General features: G+C 39.6%; 1 protein-coding gene and 1 non-coding gene across 2 annotated transcripts in view; both read right to left on the minus strand.

Moving 5' to 3' along the window:
• Positions 1-20,610, minus strand: part of NSUN3 (NOP2/Sun RNA methyltransferase 3) — a 187,938-nt gene that overhangs the window by 157,024 nt on the left and 10,304 nt on the right. The window lies entirely within an intron of this gene.
• LOC141130707 (U6 spliceosomal RNA) lies at positions 7,636-7,742 on the minus strand. Its single transcript, XR_012242475.1, has one exon. It is a non-coding gene; the product is annotated as a U6 spliceosomal RNA (small nuclear RNA).

Here is a 20,610-nt window from a genome sequence, read left to right on the forward strand (position 1 = left end):
TCTGAAGGAGCATACTAACGGTCTGATTTTAGGCCAACAGTCTGTCATCAAACAATCCCCTGCCAACAATCGGATCGTGTGTACGAGGCTTTAGAAAGCTGTCTTTGGAACAAGTGTTCCCCATTGGAAGATTTTCCCATCATTCATTTTTTTAGTGGCAAATTGAAATTTTGCACAATTTTGTGAAATTGGCAATCTGGACAACAAGACAGAGTGAATCTCCCTAACATGCACACAGCAATAAAAGCCTGACAGCGTTCTCTTACACCATCTCTAATTTATCGAAATAAAAAAATTTAAAAAAGGTTTTCCTTAGGTTGGCAGGGGATTAAAATTGGTATTGAGCAGGCACTGTTCTTCAGCTGAACCAACAGATTGCCAGAATTGTTGGCCCAACCCCCCCCCCCCCCCCCCCACAATGGTGGCCAAAATAGTACAAATTGTAAAAGACTCTTTGGTTTATTTTGAAAATATTCCATTATCAGACACATTATGATTAAGGGAGACCTTCCATTAAAGGGATGTTTAAATGTGAATCATGCAGGCTATGTTCATACCTGGAGAGGATAACTTTCCAAAGCTGGAACATAAAAAGGCCAGTGCAAAAGTTGAGCTACTGATCAAAGCAACCAACTAGGCCCCATTCTAAACATTACATTTACAGTGATTAACCACTTGCCAACCACCCACTGTACATTTACTGCGGCCGGGTTGCAGCTCACGTGATCTGACAATTCTGGATCTGGGGCACAAATGCTGTGGTTCTACACAGTGGAAGCCCAGAAGTGGGTACCGCAAAATCGATGTCCGCCAGCACCCGCTGATTACCTAGGGCACAGGCAGAACGACAATCTGCCTATGCAAACAAGGCAGATTGTCATTCTGTCAGAAGAGAAGACACAGATCCTGTGTTTCTGCTAAGCAGGAACATGGATCGTTGCCTTCTCCTAGTTAAAGCACCTCCCCCACAGTGAGTAAGCACAATCTAGGCACACAGTTAATCCTTTGATTGCCCCTGATGTTAACCCCTTCCCAGCCAGTGTCATTAGTACAGTGACAGTGCATATTTTTTAGCATTGATCACTGTATTGGTGTCACTGGTCCCCTAAAAGTGTCAAAAGTGTCAGTTAGATGTCGGATTTGTCCACTGCAATATCACAGTCTTTCTAAAAGTCGCTGATCGCAGCCATTACTTGTAAAAAAAAAATATCCCATAGTTTGTAGATGCTATAACTTTCGCAAACCAATCAATATACACTTATTGGGATTTTTTTACCAAAAATATTAAGCAGAATACATATTAGCCTAAATTGCTGAATAAATTCGATTTTTTACATTTTTTATTGAGTATGTTTTATAGCAGAAAGTAAGAAATATTGTTTTTTTTTTTTTAATTGTGTTTTTTTGTTTATAGTGAAAAAAAATAAAAATCTGTAGAAGTGATCAAATATCACCAAAAGAAAGCTCTATTTGTGGGGAAAAAAAGGACAAAAACGTTGTTTGGGTACAGCGTTGCATGACCGCGCAATTGTCAGTTATAATAACGCGATGCCGTATTGGAAAAAATGGCCTGGTCATGAAGGCGATAAAAACATCCAGACTTGAAGTGGTTAATGAAATACAAGGAATGTGACTGATTGCAATAGGCAGCACCCACAATTCTACCTCATTATGCTCCATCCAAGGATTTTCAAATTGTTGTCTATTGAAGTGGTTAATAAAGACAAAGAGACTGTACACTTTGCAAGTACAGTTGCTCCACAGCTTAGTAAATGAAAGGAAGCTGAGCTGGCTTCCATCATCCAATCATATGCAAGCAAAAATGCATTTTCATTTTCCTTGCATGTGATTGGGTATTCTTTGTAAAGTAAAGCCTTACCTCATTTACCAAACTCTGGCGCAACAGCACTTGCAGAGTGCAACTGCACTTGCAAAGTGCACAGTCTATTTGCCTTTAGTAAATCAACTCCTATGTGTACTGCATAAGGTAATTATTACAATTAAATCTCAAACTACACTTAAGCAGGGCTTTTTTTCTAAGAAAATAGGTGCAGGAACTCGACCACGACCCCCCCCAAAACCAACCTTCGCCCCAATACACACACCCTTCAAAACGCATCAAACAGTGGGTGTGGTCAAATTTCACTAACAGCGGAAGGGTCTTAAAGGGTCATTAAATGCCCTGAGTGCATTAATTACAGAGTGCAGAGTTCGGGGGGAGGGGGATGTTGCACACAGAGTGCAGCATTCCAGGGGTGCACTACACACAGTGTAAAGTTCAGCGGTGCACTACACACAGAGTGCAGAGTTCAGCCTTCTTCCGCAGCTGCTTACCTCTGCATCCCCCATCCACATCTCACGTTCACCCCTCTTCAGCTCTGACCTCTGCATGCAACCTCCCATCCACTGCCCCAATCTTCTCCCTCCCCCTTAAAAGCTTCACCATTTTCCACATGTCTTACTTGTGTTGCTGTATTAAACTGAAGCACCCTGTTGGCTCTAGTACCTCCCCACACACTATAGGTGGCTCCTCTCTCACTTGTAGCGAGATGATCCAGTGGGGGAGTTGTGATCTGTTCTGCACCTGCATCTTCTTTGGCCATTCAGGAGATCAGATCTGTGGGAGCCATTGAGAGACAAGTTGTCCCCTGTAAACACAGAAACCAGACTTCAATGTTTACAAGTAATAGTGGTGAGCAGGGAGCAGAGGACCTGAGCCAGAGGTGGTGGAACTGAATTCCACCACTTTCCAGCTGAAAAAAAGCCCTGCACTTAAGTCATAAGAAAGTCCTGAAGTCTGGTAATTTTCTTGCAGTTCTTCAATTGCAATTGAACAATGAATGTTCCAATAAACCGCTGGACTGGTGAGACTGACCCTGACTCCTCTGGTACATGCTCCTTCAACCTATCAAATTGGTAATAGCTGTGTCAAGGTTTAAATGATGTATATGTCTCTAGAACTATGCCTCTCCAGGAGCGACAAAATGTATTTTACAAGTGTTTATTGAAAATGAATCAAGGTAACATGTAGCTCATGTTAATTTGGATATATACAGATAGTCAGCTGCATACAAGTAGTAAAGAGGCAGTAACAATAACTTGTAAGGCCCTTTTCATACGGGACGGATCCGTGTTGATCTGACCCGTGAATATCCGCTGCTCAGCGGGGATCGCTCCGTTTTTCCCAGCTGAGCCGGCAGATGACAGGGCGGGATCCGCACACTGTGCAGGGACCACCTTGTCATATCTACGCTCTCCCCTATGGGGGATCGGATGAGCATGGACTGTCTGTCCGTGTTCATCCGATCCGCTCTGCAGACGGATAGAAAAATAGGATTTTCCTCCGTCTGCAGAATCAGACGAGAGCGGGGATGGATGATATCGGGTGTCAGCAGATGTTCATCCGCTGACACCCGCTATCCCATATGGATGCATGTATGTCCGTATTTCATCCGAAAATGGATGGATGAAATACGGACATACGGTCCGCACGTGTGAAAGGGGTCTAATACAGTTTAGAATATATTGAATAAGGGCCCCTTGTAAAGTTCACTAGTATAGTATTAAAAATATGCAGCTGCATGTGCAGCTCAATGTGCATTCTAAAGAAGACTGCAAGCAGGCAGATTGGTTTATTGCAAGACTGCACGCAGGCAGTTTTTTTTAAGAATACATACCTAAATAGATTTGTTTTAAACTAGAGTTTAGTGTCACTTAAAGTGCAGCTTCCCATCAGGTTTGGTATGCCTTTGTAAGTAGGAGTTAGTGCCCTTTTAAGTGAGGTCCCTCCTTTTGGTGGGTATGGTGAGTGGGGCTAGTATGTCTTATGTATTCTAGACCGAAAAATCACTTGGCAGAGGATGATGAGAAAAGGGTACCCCTTGCATACTGATATGTAACAAAATATCTATATAAAAAATACTGATATGTACAGTAGGCCCATGACAGACCTGATTGGAGAACCCATCTATGGTGGACCTACAGTGAGGGCAGTGGAAGAGTTGGGCAGTTACCTTGTGTTTATGTTGGATATGTACTGTGTGGAATATATATGTCGGGTCTGGAGGAGTGGAGATGAAAGCTGAGTAAAGAACTGCACATTATACTTCTACTACAGTAAAATAGTTGAAAGGCTGAACATGTAGACATTCCTTATTTCCAGAGGTGGGCTTCAAGCCTGGAGAATGTAAGTAACCAAAGATGGTGGAGTTTCTCCTTTTTACAACTGGATGGGTTCCTGTTGCAGGAGGACGGAAGGAGGTGCCCTTAGCCAGCATGGCCATTACTGGCAGTAAATCAGGGTCGCTTTCACCCTAGCAATAATTTGTTTAGATGACACAACAGAAGCACAAATCAAAGAGATTATTCGTGAAGAATGTGGACCAGAGTGGCATTTACTTTCAAAGGGAGCAAGCACAAAAGTAGGAGTAATTGTGAAGGATGGAGAGTATAAAGTAACTAAGTTGGACAAAGCAAAAGTGGTCCTGTTGTGGAATGTTGTGCAATGTGCAGAGGTGCTGAAATGTAACTTCTGTTAAAGTGAGCAGGGAAAAAATATCATGAAATTGCAATCATGTTACCACCAATACTGGACAATCCTTGCCAGGGGGAAACAGAACAGTGAAGGAATCTAAGCAAAAGGAGGTATTGAGAAATATGGCATCCAGAGTATACAACCAGGTCCCAGAGCTGCAGTATGTGAGTTAGAATGGAATTTAGAGCTTTTTAACAGTGTATCAGTAGAAGGCAGGGCAGAGAAGCTATAGTGGTTGGATAACAATAGGATTTAGGGAGGCCCAGAGGGTGAGATTATGAGTGGTGTGAGGTTGGGATAAAGGCACAAGGTTTGCTGCTAGGTACTATTGGTAAATATTGGGTACTATTGGTTAACCTCCAGTTAATTTTGGGGCAAACATAATGTTTATTGACTCTACTGGCTCTGTTGAGCTCTATATAATTTGCAGGAGCCTGCATTGTTGTATCTGAAAGATATGAGCAGGGATGAGGACCAGAAGAAAGCATACAAAGCGACAGTATTTTATGGCTATAACTCTAATTTAGGCTGTAGTATAAGCCCTCCATGACCAGAGATCATCATTGAAGGCTAGATTTCCAGAGACAATTTAGAAGCTTCAAACTAAATTGGTTTATTTGAGGAAATCTGTAAGACTAATCTGCCTATCCAAATAATTTATATTGTTTTTATAGGATATATAAGGCTTTTATTGGATGCACTATTTTTTTTTTTCCTTGTCAAAAGAAGTTTATTGAGTATACAATGTTATAAAAATACATAAAGTAAGTTTACAAGGATCTATAAAGTAAGCTCATTGTTTTACAGTAGGGTTTATATAGGTAAATATCATGAAATTTCAAATATTAAACATTGGGTTCACGTAAACCTAAATTAAAGATATATATAATTTCCTTAGTTACTTTTGTAGGTATTTAAATGATTTATACCTACTATACATATTGTTTACAAGTAGAGTGTATATAGGTCAAATAAATTCTGATAATGAGCTTTAATCGTAAGGTGGAGAAAAGGAAAGAGAAAGAAGAAAAAGGGTTGAAAGGTAGAGGTATGGTCCACAAGGTTGTCCCGCTCGTCAGTTTATTATTCTTTTTAGTTCTCTTTGAAGCCTTAGAATGGGTGTCTCAGTAAGTCATTTAATCTGTTACCATGGCAACAGGACAGAGTCATTGAAGTTTGACAGGAACTGTTGTTTTATCCAAGGATGCCAAAGTTTTTCAAATTTTGGAATTTGATTTTGATCGATGGCTACCATCTTAGCATGGGACATTGTATTATTCATTCTGTGAATTGTTTCTGCTAGTACCAATGTAGGAGATTTCCATGCCTTGGCCACTGTTTGTTTTGCAGCCGTTATTAGTTGGATCATAAGTTTGAATTGAGAGAGTGTTAACCATTCCGGTTTTAGATTAAGTAAAGTTAAATATGGATCTGGTTGTATTATTTTTTTAAATATTTTAGATGCAATCACGAAGACTTCCTTCCAGAAGGTTTGGATTACTGGGCACGTCCACCATATGTGTAAATATGTGCCTATTTCTGGGCATCCTCGAAAACAAAGAGTTGAGGTATTAGGTGAATATTTTGCCACTCTAGCGGGTACAAGGTACCAGCGAGTTAGGACTTTATAATTTGTCTCCAGTGCTAAGATGTTGGGTGAAGATGACTTAGATGTGAGCCATATGTTAGACCAGTCCGTGTCTTCTAAAGTTCGTCCCAGGTCCTCCTCCCACCTCTGAACGTAAGAGGGTCTATTAAGATTTGCTACTCCATATAATTGATTATAAAGTGATGAAATTGTACCTTTAGCAAATGGATCTTTTGTACAGATTGATTCAAAAATGGATAATTGGGATAATGGTGTATCCCCCTTTAGGAATGGTGTATAGAAATTTTTGATTTGGAGATATCTAAATATCTCAGAGTTTGGTAGATCATATTTTTCTCTAAGCGATGGGAATGAAAGGAATGATTTAGATGCTATGAAGTCATTTAGTGTCTGAATGCCTGATGTTGTCCAAGCTTTAAAAGAATTTGGGTAGATCCATGCCGGATAAAAGGCTGGATTTCTGATAAAAGAAAGGAGAGGATTATGTGGAGATTGTAACCGATATTTGGTTTTTAGTTTATCCCAGAGAGATAAGAAGTGTTTAGTTATGGGATTATGAATTTTAAAGCGGTCTTTAGGATCAAGCCATAATAAATTTGATATTAATAGAGGGTCATTTTCTGAAGCCTCTATAAATACCCATAATGGGATTTCCTGTTTTGCATGGTATTTGGACAGACTGGCCAAATGTGCTGCTCTGTAGTAGTTAGTAAAATTAGGGTATCCCAGGCCTCCTTTATTTTTGGGAAGATGTAGTGTGTGTATAGGTATACGTGGTTTAGAAGAGCCCCATATAAACGAAGTTGCTCTTTTTTGTACTATTCTAAAAAAATAGGAAGGAATTGGAATAGGGAGGACTCTGAATAGATAAAGCAATTTGGGTAGAATAGTCATTTTGATTGCATTAATCTTCCCTATCCAGGATAAAGGAAGTTGCGACCATTGTTTTATTAGATTTGTGATCTGTCTTAATACAGGAGGATAATTGGTTGAGAATAAGTCAGAATAAGATGCTGTTAAATGAATTCCAAGATATGGGATTGATTTTTCTGCCCATGTGAATGGGAGTGCAGCCCTAGCCGGGATCAATTCCATGTTTGTGAGTGAAATATTAAGCACTAGGCATTTCTTAGGATTAATCATAAGGCCGGATAGGGCTGCAAATCCATCAAGAGCTGGTATTAAGTTAGGACCAGAGACCTGTGGTGATGATAGAAAAAGTAATATATCGTCTGCAAATATACATAATTTGTGTGTAATACCTCCTACTTCAATGCCAGTTATAGTTTGGTTTGTTCTGATGTATTGGGCCATGGGTTCGAGTATAAGGGCAAATAATAAGGGAGATAATGGGCAACCCTGTCGGGTACCTCTTTCGATATTAAAGGCTTCAGATTTGTATCCAGCATATTTTATATAGGCTTTGGGTTTATTATATAATGCTTTGATCCATGTTAAAAAGTGGGGTCCAAAACCCCAACTATTTTTTTTTTTAAATATGGATTGTTTCACAAATTTGCGTGGCATCCTTGCGCAGGCGCCATGCAAAATTTCTCTGTATTATTTCAATTTTAGTATATGTCCTGCTGAAGCGAGGACATTAACAAACACCCTGCTCATGTTTTTTGTTATATTCTGACAAATTTATAAAAATGTCAAAAATGCATTTATGGTTATTTTACACATAACAAGCTTGTTAGCTTTATTGCATAGGTTTACATGCCGTGGTGCTATCTAGCATTATATTTCTTCTTCCTGCAGATGGCGTTTCTCTCTCTTTTTCTCTCTCTATGTGAAGAGAAGCACAGTGCCATTTGTATGCAAATTTCCATTCACTGTCATGATGATCACATGATCGTCCACATACTGCAGAGGAAAAGCTGTTAAAGCAGAACTCTGTGCATTACAAAAAAATTATCCTTGCAGTGCCCCCCAAACAAGAGACTAGTACACATCCTGGGTATGATAAAGTTTGAAACACGAAATCATAAATTATAATATAATAAATAACTATAAATAATTATAACAAATAATAATATAATAATAAAAAAAAATATTCAATAATGTAATCAAATCAAAACACTGAAATTTGCTCAATTGCAGATTTTTGTTTTATTATTATTATTATTATTATTATTTTTATTTTTTTATACCCACACTTTTTTTTCTATCTCTTCAAGGACAAAGAAAGATATGCTGTATCTGTCTCGTCCATTCACAAAGACAGAAAACACGGGGCGGGCTTCACTGTGACTGATCACTGTGATAGCCAATCAGAGGCTATCACAGCAATCGGGTGACCCGGTATCGGGAGATCCGGGTGCTGATCCTTAGAACAGGACCCAGGAGTCTCTATATGAGACCCCGTTGGGAGAGCGCCACACGGGAGATAAGCAAAAGTGCGGCCCACGGAAAAACCTAGTCTAGTGGGGCCGCATATTTGCGTACGGTCGGTGTGAAGGGTTTAAAGTAGAAGTTCAGCCTAAAACGAACTAACTCTAAATCTACTGGCAACCACATTCTAACACTAACCTATCTAGCCCTGTAAAGCAGAAATCGCTATACATACATTTTCTGCAGCAGCCCCGGTTCAGTCCCACTCTGAGCTGTCAGCAGCGGCTTCTTTGTGTAGGCGGGTGCAGAGGAGGCAGCCGACAACGGAAGCCCCATAGTAAGCCTAAGGGTGACGTCACGTCCCAGCCATTTCACAGCCATTGTCAGCTGTCTCCTGCACGCAGCTTCCATGGCTGGAGACTGGACCGGATTGGCTTAAGAAAAGGTATGTATAGCGACTTTTGCTTTACAGGTTAGATAGATTAGTCTTACGGTCGGATTTTTCGACGGAAAATGTGTGATAGGACCTTGTTGTCGGAAATTCCGACCGTGTGTAGGCTCCATCACACATTTTCCATCGGATTTTCTGACACACAAAGTTTGAGAGCAGGATATAAAATTTTCCGACAACAAAATCCGTTGTCGGAAATTCCGATCGTGTGTACACAAATCCGACACACAAAGTGCCACGCATGCTCACAATAAATAAAGAGATGAAAGCTATTGGCTACTGCCCCGTTTAGAGTCCCGACGTACGTGTTTTACGTCACCGCGTTCAGAATGATCGGATTTTCCGACAACTTTGTGTGACCGTGTGTATGCAAGACAAGTTTGAGCCAACATCCGTCGGAAAAAATCCATGGATTTTGTTGTCCGAATGTCCGATCAATGTCTGACTGTGTGTACGGGGCATTAGAATGTGGCTGCCAGTAGATTTAGAATTAGTTCGTTTTTGGCTGAACTGCCGACTGCCCACAGTACATTTACGTCAGTAATTTGACGTTAAATACCGTTATTATAGCTGTAGATAGCTGCCATAACCCCGGTATCATTTTGTAATGTGGGCGATTCTCTTTGGGATAAAAGTGGTCCCAGTGGCGGATTCACCACGGGATCACTTTTAGAGGTGGCAGGAGAGGTGCCCCCGCCCATCCTGCCGCTTCCCCATCATCACTGAGCTTACCGGAGCAGTCGGTAAGCCTGGAGCCGATCCAATCCCTCTGACGCTTGGACAGGAAGTTGAGTGAGAGCAAGATAGCCCCCACTCAGCTCTATGCCCTTGGAGGACCTGAGCGTTGTCTGGCGTCATTTCCTCCTCTCGGGCTTAAATAGATGATTTTTTTTTTTTTGGTAAAGTCAAAGTGTCTTTTTTTTTGCTTTTAAGGGTAAATGAGAGATTTGGGATCTTTTTGATCTCTCAATAAAAAGGACCTGTCAAACTTATTTTTTTTACAAGGGATGTGTACGGTGCCTTGAAATTAGTATTCATACCCCTTGACATTTTCCACATTTTGTCATGTTACAACCAAAAACGTAAATGTATTTTATTGGGATTTTATGTAATAGATCAACACAGTGGCACATAATTGTGAAGTGGAAGGAAAATTCTAAATGGTTTTCAATTTTTTTTACAAATAAGTATGTGAAAAGTGTGGCGTGAATTTGTATTCAGCCCCCTTTACTCTGATACCCCTAAATAAAATCTAGTGGAACCAATTGCCTTCAGAAGTCACCTAATTAGTAAATAGAGTCCACCGGTGTGTAATTTAATCTCAATATAAATACAGCTGTTCTGTGAAGCCCTCAGAGCTTTGTTAGAGAATGATAGTGAACAAACAGCATCATGAAGGTCAAGAAACACACCAGACAGGTCAGGCATAAAGTTGTGGAGAAGTTTAAAGCAGGGTTTAAAAAAAAAAAAAAAATCCTAAGCATTAAAAATCTCAAGGAGCACTGATCCATCATCCAAAAATGGAAAGAGAATGGCACAACTGAAAACCTACCAAGACATGACCGTCCACCTAAACTGACAGGCCGGGCAAGGAGAGCATTAATCAGAGAAGCAGCCAAGAGGCTCTAGATCCACAGCTCAGGTGGGAGAATCTGTCTACAGGACAACTATTAGTCAGGCACTCCACAAATCTGGCTTTTATGGAAGAGTGGCAAGAAGAAAGCCATTGTTGAACGAAAGCCATAAGAAGTCCCTTTTGCAGTTTCTGAGAAGCCATGTGGGGGACACAGCAAACATGTGGAAGACGTTTCTCTGGCCAGATGAGACCAAAATTGAACTCTTTGGCCTAAAAGCAAAATGCTATGTGTGGCGGAAAACTAACACTGAACATCACCCTGAACACACCATCCCCACCATGAAACATGGTGGTGGCAGCATTATGTTGTGGGGATGCTTTTCATCAGCAGGGACAGGGAAGCTGGTCAGAGTTGACGGGAAGATGGATGGAACCAAATAGGGCAAGCTTAGAAGAAAACCTGTTAGACTTGAGACTGGGGCGGAGGAAAAAAGTAAAAAGTAAAGTAAAAAATAAAAATGAAGGGACAGTGTAACAATAAAAGATAAAAAGTAAAATAAATTAGTTGTTTGGAAGTAAAGTGAATTAGCCAAAATTAAGTGGAATAAGGCACCACATCCCAAATTAGCATGCATGAACTTCCAAAGGTAAGTGAAGGGTTAGTGTGTGGGTGTGGCGCTGTCCTAATTTATAGAAATACTTGGTAAATTGTGTGTAGCCAAATCCCATATGTAAAGTCGCATAAACCAAAATTGCAAATAAAAAATTCAACGAAAATAAAACCAAACATAAAACAGCAAAGTGACCCCCTTTGGAGTGTGTAGGTGTAACGTTGTCCTAGTGGAGAAAAAAGTAGAGAAAATGGAAAAAAATGGAAACAATGGAAGAAATCGCATAAAGGACTGCTGCCTCCACAAATGTGATTTCCACCAAGGTGGAAAAAACAGAAGGTAAGTGAAGGGTTAGTGTGTGGGTGTGGCGCAGTCCTAATTCATAGAAATACTTGGTAAATCGTGTGTAGCCAAATCCCATATGTAAAGTCGCATATAAAGTATAAACCAAAATTGCAAATAAAAAATTCAACGAAAATAAAACCAAACATAAAACAGCAAAGTGACCCCCTTTGGAGTGTGTAGGTGTAACGTTGTCCTAGTTTAAAAATACTTTGTAAATCGTGTGTAGCCAAATCCCACATGTAAAATCGCATGTAAATTATAAACAAAATATAAACAAAATCGCATATAGCAAATTTAACGGCTAGGTTGGCCCCCTTTGAATTGGGGGAGGGGGAAGGGGAACAGGGGATGAAATCAAAAAATGACTTTAGCCAAAGCTATTCCATCCGCATAAAAACCCCATATAGTGATTCACAAACATAACATTGCTGAATAATTACATAGGTTAAATCGTGACTAGTGCTCAGTGCAATTTAAGTGAAAAACTTGACATCTTTGTAAAACAAGGCAGGTATTTGTATTAATCTTGGTGACCAGGTGCTCGTGTCTTGTGATCATGCGGACACTCACCAGCTTCTTTAACCCCTGCGGGGGTAATGCGCAGTCACAGTGTATGCCACTGTGCGGCAATCCACAGGCTGTTTCTGGGTCACGGTGACGTTTTAGGCAGCTTCTTTAACCCCTGCGGGGGTAATGCACAGTCACAGTGTATGCCACTGTGCGGCAATCCACAGGCTGTTTCTGGGTCACGGTGACGTTTTAGGCATAAGAGAAGAAAGAGGAGATTCCATAGCGTAAAACCATAAAACACTCTTTATTGAACGCAGATGACAGAATGGTACTCACATTTAAGCAGTTTATAATAGGCAACCAAATGTCATCAAAACAGGAGAGCGTCAGATTTAAGTTAGTGATCCTCTGGGAGATGATGCAAAAGCGTCAGAATAGGCCACGACCTACGCGTTTCGTCATAGGGACGTCAACTGGAGCGTGCCCCCTTTGCGTCACCTCCCCTCCTTTTATACTGTGCGATGTGCTGCATGCCTGCACACCGGAAACCTCCGGCGGCCATTTTCCCTTAGGTTTTTGCGTGGCCATCTTGCATGTGGCTATTGCAGACCGGAGCCATGTGTATAAACCTTTAGTGGAATATCCCTAGTGTTGTAAAAACAGGGAATGACCCTAGTGTTGTAAAAACAGGAAATAAACCAAAGGGAAATCCGTGGCCATTTTGTGAGAGATTTTGCAGACCGAAGCCCAATAGAGCAATTGATAGGTATATGCTATTTTGCAGGCCGAAGTCCGCGGCCATTTTCTTGTAGGTTCTGCAAGATCTATGTAGGTTATATGCCTGAGTCCGCGGCCATTTTCTTGTAGAATGTGCGGGGTATATTTGGATTATACGGTGACCCCGTACGAAAAAACTTCTCCGTTCGAGTATGTGTCACTTTGAGCCACAGATTTACTCTATCAAGATGGAAAATAAACCCGTAAAGAATCATCATAGGCAGGGGCAGTATTAATTATTCGCACAGTATAATTAAATATACCTGACGAATTATACATAGAAATATAAAATATAAAATTTAAAATACATATACACAGAAATGTTTAATATTTATTGCTCCAAAGTACTAAAAATAAATTGCATATCACTATGTACATGCAATATTATAAAATAAAAAGTTAACTAAATATGAAACATTTTTTTATAAAAATGTAATAATAAAATTAAAATAAAAATAAAAATGATAAAAAGGGGGGTAAAATAAGAGGGGTGGGAAGGAGACCGAGGAAAGATGGTGTTTGTGTCATCATGGAGCCTAAAATTAATGTCATACGTCAGGAACCTTTTTTATTTTTCACGTCAAAAAAGATTAAGCTAACTAATAGTGGTAGTTTACTGGTAGAACTAATAGTTAGTGAGAAAGCAATTTAGGTCGACATCTATATTCATTCCTGATGGTTGTAGTGTGTCTAGCTGGAAAATCCATCTAGTTTCGTTTTGCGAAACTTTAATTTTCTTGTTGTCGCCCCTCCAGTGCCCTTTGATTTTATCAATAGCATAAAAAAACAAGGCCTGAGGGGTCCCTGTTGTGGTGGTCTCTAAAGTGTCTGGATACACTGTGCTTTTTAAACCCGTTTTTTATATTTGTAATGTGTTCTCTGATCCTTATGTGCAATTTTCTAGTTGTACGCCCCACGTACTGTTTCCGACATGGGCATTCTAATACATAAGTGACGTGTGTATTATTGCACGTGATCAGGTCCCTGATGGTATATTCATTTCCATTAGATGTCGACCTAAATTTAGTTGTCTTTTTACTTGTTTTCTTACTTACTCTACATGGTAAACATTTACCACATTTGTAAAAGCCTCTAAGGTTATTCCCTATTTTAATTTGTTTTGGGGGGGTCAAGGGCATTGTGCACTAGTTTGTTCCTAAGGGTTGGGGCCTTCCTGTAAATAAAAATAAGTTTGTTTGGTAATATTGGTTTAAGAATCTGATCTGATTGGAGAATTGGCCAATATTTTTTAATGATTGATTCCATAGTTTTATATTGCCTGTTGTATCCTGTCAGGAAAGCAAAGCCTATATTTCTATTCTTTTCTTGTTTACGTGAATTTTGTGTTCCTTCTATCAGCCCGTTTCTATCCATACTTTTCACTTTTTGTTTCAATAATAATAGGTCCCTTCTTTTATATCCTTTATCGGTGAACCTGTTGATTAAGACGTCTGCTTCTTCCTCAAAATCAGTGATGCTACTGCAATTTCTGCGTATTCGCATCAATTGCCCCTTTGGGATGTTACCTATCCACTTCGGGTGATGGCAGCTACTTGTTGGTATGTAGCCGTTTCTGTCTGTATTCTTGAAGAACGTTTTTGTATTAAGCTGCCCGTTTTCTTTGTATATCTGGAGGTCGAGGTAACTTATGTCTTGTTTACGCCAGTTACCAGAGAAAGTTAAACCGTAGATGTTATGGTTAATTTCTTCGAGAAATACTTGTAGTTCTTCTTCTGTGCCTCCCCATACTACAACGATGTCATCTATATATCGTCTATATAGCTTCATATTTGGCCTATTGGTACTATAGATTTGTTCTTCTTCCCATTTGGCTACACACGATTTACCAAGTATTTCTATGAATTAGGACTGCGCCACACCCACACATTAACCCTTCACTTACCTTCTGTTTTTTCCACCTTGGTGGAAATCACATTTGTGGAGGCAGCAGTCCTTTATGCGATTTCTTCCATTGTTTCCATTTTTTTCCATTTTCTCCACTTTTTTCTCCACTAGGACAACGTTACACCTACACACTCCAAAGGGGGTCACTTTGCTGTTTTATGTTTGGTTTTATTTTCGTTGAATTTTTTATTTGCAATTTTGGTTTATGCGACTTTACATATGGGATTTGGCTACACACAATTTATCAAGTATTTCTATAAATTAGGACAGCGCCACACCCACACACTAACCCTTCACTTACCTTCTGTTTTTTCCACCTAGGTGGAAATCACATCTGTGGAGGCAGCAGTCCTTTATGCGATTTCTTCCATTGTTTCCATTTTTTTCCATTTTTTTCCATTTTCTCCACTTTTTTAATTTTCTGTTCCGTTGCGCGGATACACCACTCATATTTCATTACTATTTGACTTGGGCCCTTAGAGTACCAAGTAGTCATCTGCTGCAATGGACATTTTCAAATATCTAAACAATAGGAATATCAATCTTACTGAAGTCTTTAACCAGGAACATGTAGTCAATAAAAAAGATATGGATAGCCTTTTTAAACAGCTCAGACATACCATAGAAAAACAGATCAGAGTTTGGTGGGACACATCCACGATAGAAATGTATATTACAGAGAAAATCACCCCTAGGAGGCTCGGGTGGGATGTCTCACCTAACGATGCGATTAATGAAAAAGGGCTAATGGAGGAATGGTATAAGTTCTTCAATGATAGCGAAATCGCATTACTACGCAAAATAGTGGTGCGGAGACAACACAAACTGAAGAACATCGAATCAGAAATATTACAAATAAGAGATCAATTATTACCATTCCATGAAACCAGAGAATATAAAGACAAAGAAAACAACTTACAAGAAGCAGCAAAGAAATATGATAAGGAAATACAATTAAAAAAATAAAAGAAATTTAAAAGAGACGTACTAGATTACAAAAATCAACAGGTATATAAGTGGCAGACCGATGAAACGTATATGGAAGAAGACCTGAATATCTCAATGGTAGATGACACTAATGAGAGCATAACGGAAGAAGACGCAACCATATGGCAAGAAACAGAACCTGTACCAGTAAGAAGTATGAGAGAACCACTAGGGCAGACACCGACATCTGAGTATAGAAGAGGAGGATACAGTCCAGAAAGAAGAAACCATAGACAACAAGATATACATGGAAATAGAATACATGCAAATGCTCCAACACCAAGAACGCCTAGGTATAGGAATAGGTATTCACCTTTAAGGCGTGAACAAGATTACACACCATATAGAAAACCCCAATACAGGAGGGGTTTTTTTCCCAGGGAATACAGAGGGAGACCCCCGGCCCCCAGAAGAAGACCATTTCTACACAGGGAAGACAGAGACCCTCAAGGTTGGAAACCCTTCAGATTCCCAGAAAGGAACCGAAACAACAGATACCCCTACAGGGGGTGGAACCCAAGAAGTACCCGAGACACAGAAGCGGGAATGAGGAACAGAGCACCAGAAGAAATGCAATGGGGAGAGAGAATGGACCAAGAATACAGAATGCAGAGAGGAGGAAGAGAAAACGGACCAGAGGAAAGAGAGGAGGGACAAAGAAAAAGAAGGCGAGAGTATTAGGTGGTGGTATCTTCAACTTAAGCGAAGCGACCTTCAACGAAGAAGAAATGAAGACACTTGACCTGGGACTTAATTATGCTCCAGAAAAATGCCTGGACCCTTTTGAAGCATACATCGACCTGCAAAAATTCATTAGAAAATTAAACATAAGGAAATTTTTTGCAATGAAAGGAGAAAATAAATTACCCCCCTGAAAAAGAAGCCCCAATTTATAAGCACTCGCAGTTGAAGAACAACTCCGTATTCAATCCCAATACTCAACAGAATGAAAGCCTTACAACTTTTAAAAAGATGGTGGAACAAGATATAAGAAAACTAAAACCAAAGAAGGTAAAAGCAAAAATCTGGAAGACCATCAAAGAAATAGAAAAAAAGAAAAATATTGTCATACGTCCGGCGGACAAGGGCGGTGGACTTGTTATCCTAAACAAAAAGGATTATGAATCAGAAATGGAGAAACTGCTAGCTATTCCTAACACATACAAAAAGCTAAGGGGCAACCCGAAGGCAGAATATAAGAAGAAGCTCAAAGCTTATATACAGAAAGGAGAGAAAAAAGGAATCCTGAATAAAAAAGAAGCAAAATTTCTATTACCTGAAGCAGCCAAGACCCCCGTAAAATATTATGTCCCAAAAATCCATAAGAACCAATTTAACCCCCCAGGTAGACCCATAATAAGTGGGATTGATGGCCTATTCTCTAGACTGGGGGCATATTTGGACAGCTATTTGCAACCGTTGGTAACCAGAGGGAAATCCTACCTGAAAGACAGTAAACAGCTGATTAAGGAGTTAAAAAATTTCAACATAAAGGAGGAAGACATACTTGTGACTATTGACATCAACTCCCTATACACTAACATCATACAATCAGATGGCCTCAGTGGAGCAGAATGGGCATTACACCAACATGAAAGAAGAACAAATAAAATACATATTAGAAGGTTTAAAGTTAGCCATGAGCCATAACTACTTCTGGCATAAGGGAGACTTCTACACGCAAGAGAAGGGAGTGGCCATGGGGGCTAAGTATGCCCCCAGTGTAGCCAACCTGCTCCTTAACAAATGGGAAGAAGAACAAATCTATAGTACCAATAGGCCAAATATGAAGCTATATAGACGATATATAGATGACATCGTTGTAGTATGGGGAGGCACAGAAGAAGAACTACAAGTATTTCTCGAAGAAATTAACCATAACATCTACGGTTTAACTTTCTCTGGTAACTGGAGTAAACAAGACATAAGTTACCTCGACCTCCAGATATACAAAGAAAACGGGCAGCTTAATACAAAAACGTTCTTCAAGAATACAGACAGAAACGGCTACATACCAACAAGTAGCTGCCATCACCCGAAGTGGATAGGTAACATCCCAAAGGGGCAATTGATGCGAATACGCAGAAATTGCAGTAGCATCACTGATTTTGAGGAACAAGCAGACGTCTGAATCAACAGGTTCACCGATAAAGGATATAAAAGAAGGGACCTATTATTATTGAAACAAAAAGTGAAAAGTATGGATAGAAACGGGCTGATAGAAGGAACACAAAATTCACGTAAACAAGAAAAGAATAGAAATATAGGCTTTGCTTTCCTGACAGGATACAACAGGCAATATAAAACTATGGAATCGATCATTAAAAAATATTGGCCAATTCTCCAATCAGATCAGATTCTTAAACCAATATTACCAAACAAACCTATTTTTATTTACAGGAAGGCCCCAACCCTTAGGAACAAACTAGTGCACAATGCCCTTGACCCCCCAAAACAAATTAAAATAGGGAGTAACCTTAGAGGCTTTTACAAATGTGGTAAATGTTTACCATATAGAGTAAGTAAGAAAACAAGTAAAAAGACAACTAAATTTAGGTCGACATCTAATGGAAATGAATATACCATCAGGGACCTGATCACGTGCAATAATACACACGTCACTTATGTATTAGAATGCCCATGTTGGAAACAGTACGTGGGGCGTACAACTAGAAAATTGCACATAAGGATCAGAGAACACATTACAAATATAAAAAACAGGTTTAAAAAGCACAGTGTATCCAGACACTTTAGAGACCACCACAACAGGGACCCCTCAGGCCTTGTTTTTTATGCTATTGATAAAATCAAAGGGCACTGGAGGGGCGACAACAAGAAAATTAAAGTGTCGCAAAACGAAACTAGATGGATTTTCCAGCTAGACACACTACAACCATCAGGAATGAATATAGATGTCGACCTAAATTGCTTTCTCACTAACTATTAGTACTACCAGTAAACTACCACTATTAGTTAGCTTAATCTTTTTTGACGTGAAAAATAAAAAAGGTTCCTGACGTATGACATTAATTTTAGGCTCCATGATGACACAAACACCATCTTCCCTCGGTCTCCTTCCCACCCCTCTTATTTTACCCCCCTTTTTATCATTTTTATTTTTATTTTTATTTTATTATTACATTTTTATAATTTTTTTTTTATATTTAGTTAACTTTTTATTTTATAATATTGCATGTACATAGTGATATGTAATTTATTTTTAGTACTTTGGAGCAATAAATATTAAACATTTCTGTGTATATGTATTTTAAATTTTATATTTTATATTTCTATGTATAATTCGTCAGGTATATTTAATTATACTGTGCGAATAATTAATACTGCCCCTGCCTATGATGATTCTTTACGGGTTTATTTTCCATCTTGATAGAGTAAATCTGTGGCTCAGAGTGACACATACTCGAACGGAGAAGTTTTTTCGTACGGGGTCACCGTATAATCCAAATATACCCCACACATTCTACAAGAAAATGGCCGCGGACTCAGGCATATAACCTACATAGATCTTGCAGAACCTACAAGAAAATGGCCGCGGACTTCGGCCTGCAAAATAGCATATACCTATCAATTGCTCTATTGGGCTTCGGTCTGCAAAATCTCTCACAAAATGGCCACGGATTTCCCTTTGGTTTATTTCCTGTTTTTACAACACTAGGGTCATTTCCTGTTTTTACAACACTAGGGATATTCCACTAAAGGTTTATACACATGGCTCCGGTCTGCAATAGCCACATGCAAGATGGCCGCGCAAAAACCTAAGGGAAAATGGCCGCCGGAGGTTTCCGGTGTGCAGGCATGCAGCACATCGCACAGTATAAAAGGAGGGGAGGTGACGCAAAGGGGGCACGCTCCAGTTGACGTCCCTATGACGAAACGCGTAGGTCGTGGCCTATTCTGACGCTTTTGCATCATCTCCCAGAGGATCACCAACTTAAATCTGACGCTCTCCTGTTTTGATGACATTTGGTTGCCTATTATAAACTGCTTACATGTGAGTACCATTCTGTCATCTGCGTTCAATAAAGAGTGTTTTATGGTTTTACACTATGGAATCTCCTCTTTCTTCTCTTATGCCTAAAACGTCACCGTGACCCAGAAACAGCCTGTGAATTGCCGCACAGTGGCATACACTGTGACTGTGCATTACCCCCGCAGGGGTTAAAGAAGCTGGTGAGTGTCCGCATGATCACAAGACACGAGCACCTGGTCACCAAGATTAATACAAATACCTGCCTTGTTTTACAAAGATGTCAAGTTTTTCACTTAAATTGCACTGAGCACTAGTCACGATTTAACCTATGTAATTATTCAGCAATGTTATGTTTGTCAATCACTATATGGGGTTTTTATGCGGATGGAATAGCTTTGGCTAAAGTCATTTTTTGATTTCATCCCCTGTTCCCCTTCCCCCTCCCCCAATTCAAAGGGGGCCAACCTAGCTGTTAAATTTGCTATATGCAATTTTGTTTATATTTTGTTTATAATTTACATGCGATTTTACATGTGGGATTTGGCTACACACGATTTACAAAGTATTTTTAAACTAGGACAACATTACACCTACACACTCCAAAGGGGGTCACTTTGCTGTTTTATGTTTGGTTTTATTTTCGTTGAATTTTTTATTTGCAATTTTGGTTTATACTTTATATGCGACTTTACATATGGGATTTGGCTACACACGATTTACCAAGTATTTCTATGAATTAGGACTGCGCCACACCCACACACTAACCCTTCACTTACCTTCTGTTTTTTCCACCTTGGTGGAAATCACATTTGTGGAGGCAGCAGTCCTTTATGCGATTTCTTCCATTGTTTCGATTGTGTGTACCTGTCCATCGATTACGTTTACATTTTGTATGCCAATTATTTGTATATGTGTACATATATGAAATTCCTTTACTATATCTACTATGATCAATAAATGTATTATTTTAACCCTCCGCA

The sequence above is a fragment of the Aquarana catesbeiana genome, linkage group LG02 (genome assembly GCF_042186555.1).
Source record: "Aquarana catesbeiana isolate 2022-GZ linkage group LG02, ASM4218655v1, whole genome shotgun sequence".
In the NCBI taxonomy this organism is placed as follows: domain Eukaryota; kingdom Metazoa; phylum Chordata; class Amphibia; order Anura; family Ranidae; genus Aquarana; species Aquarana catesbeiana.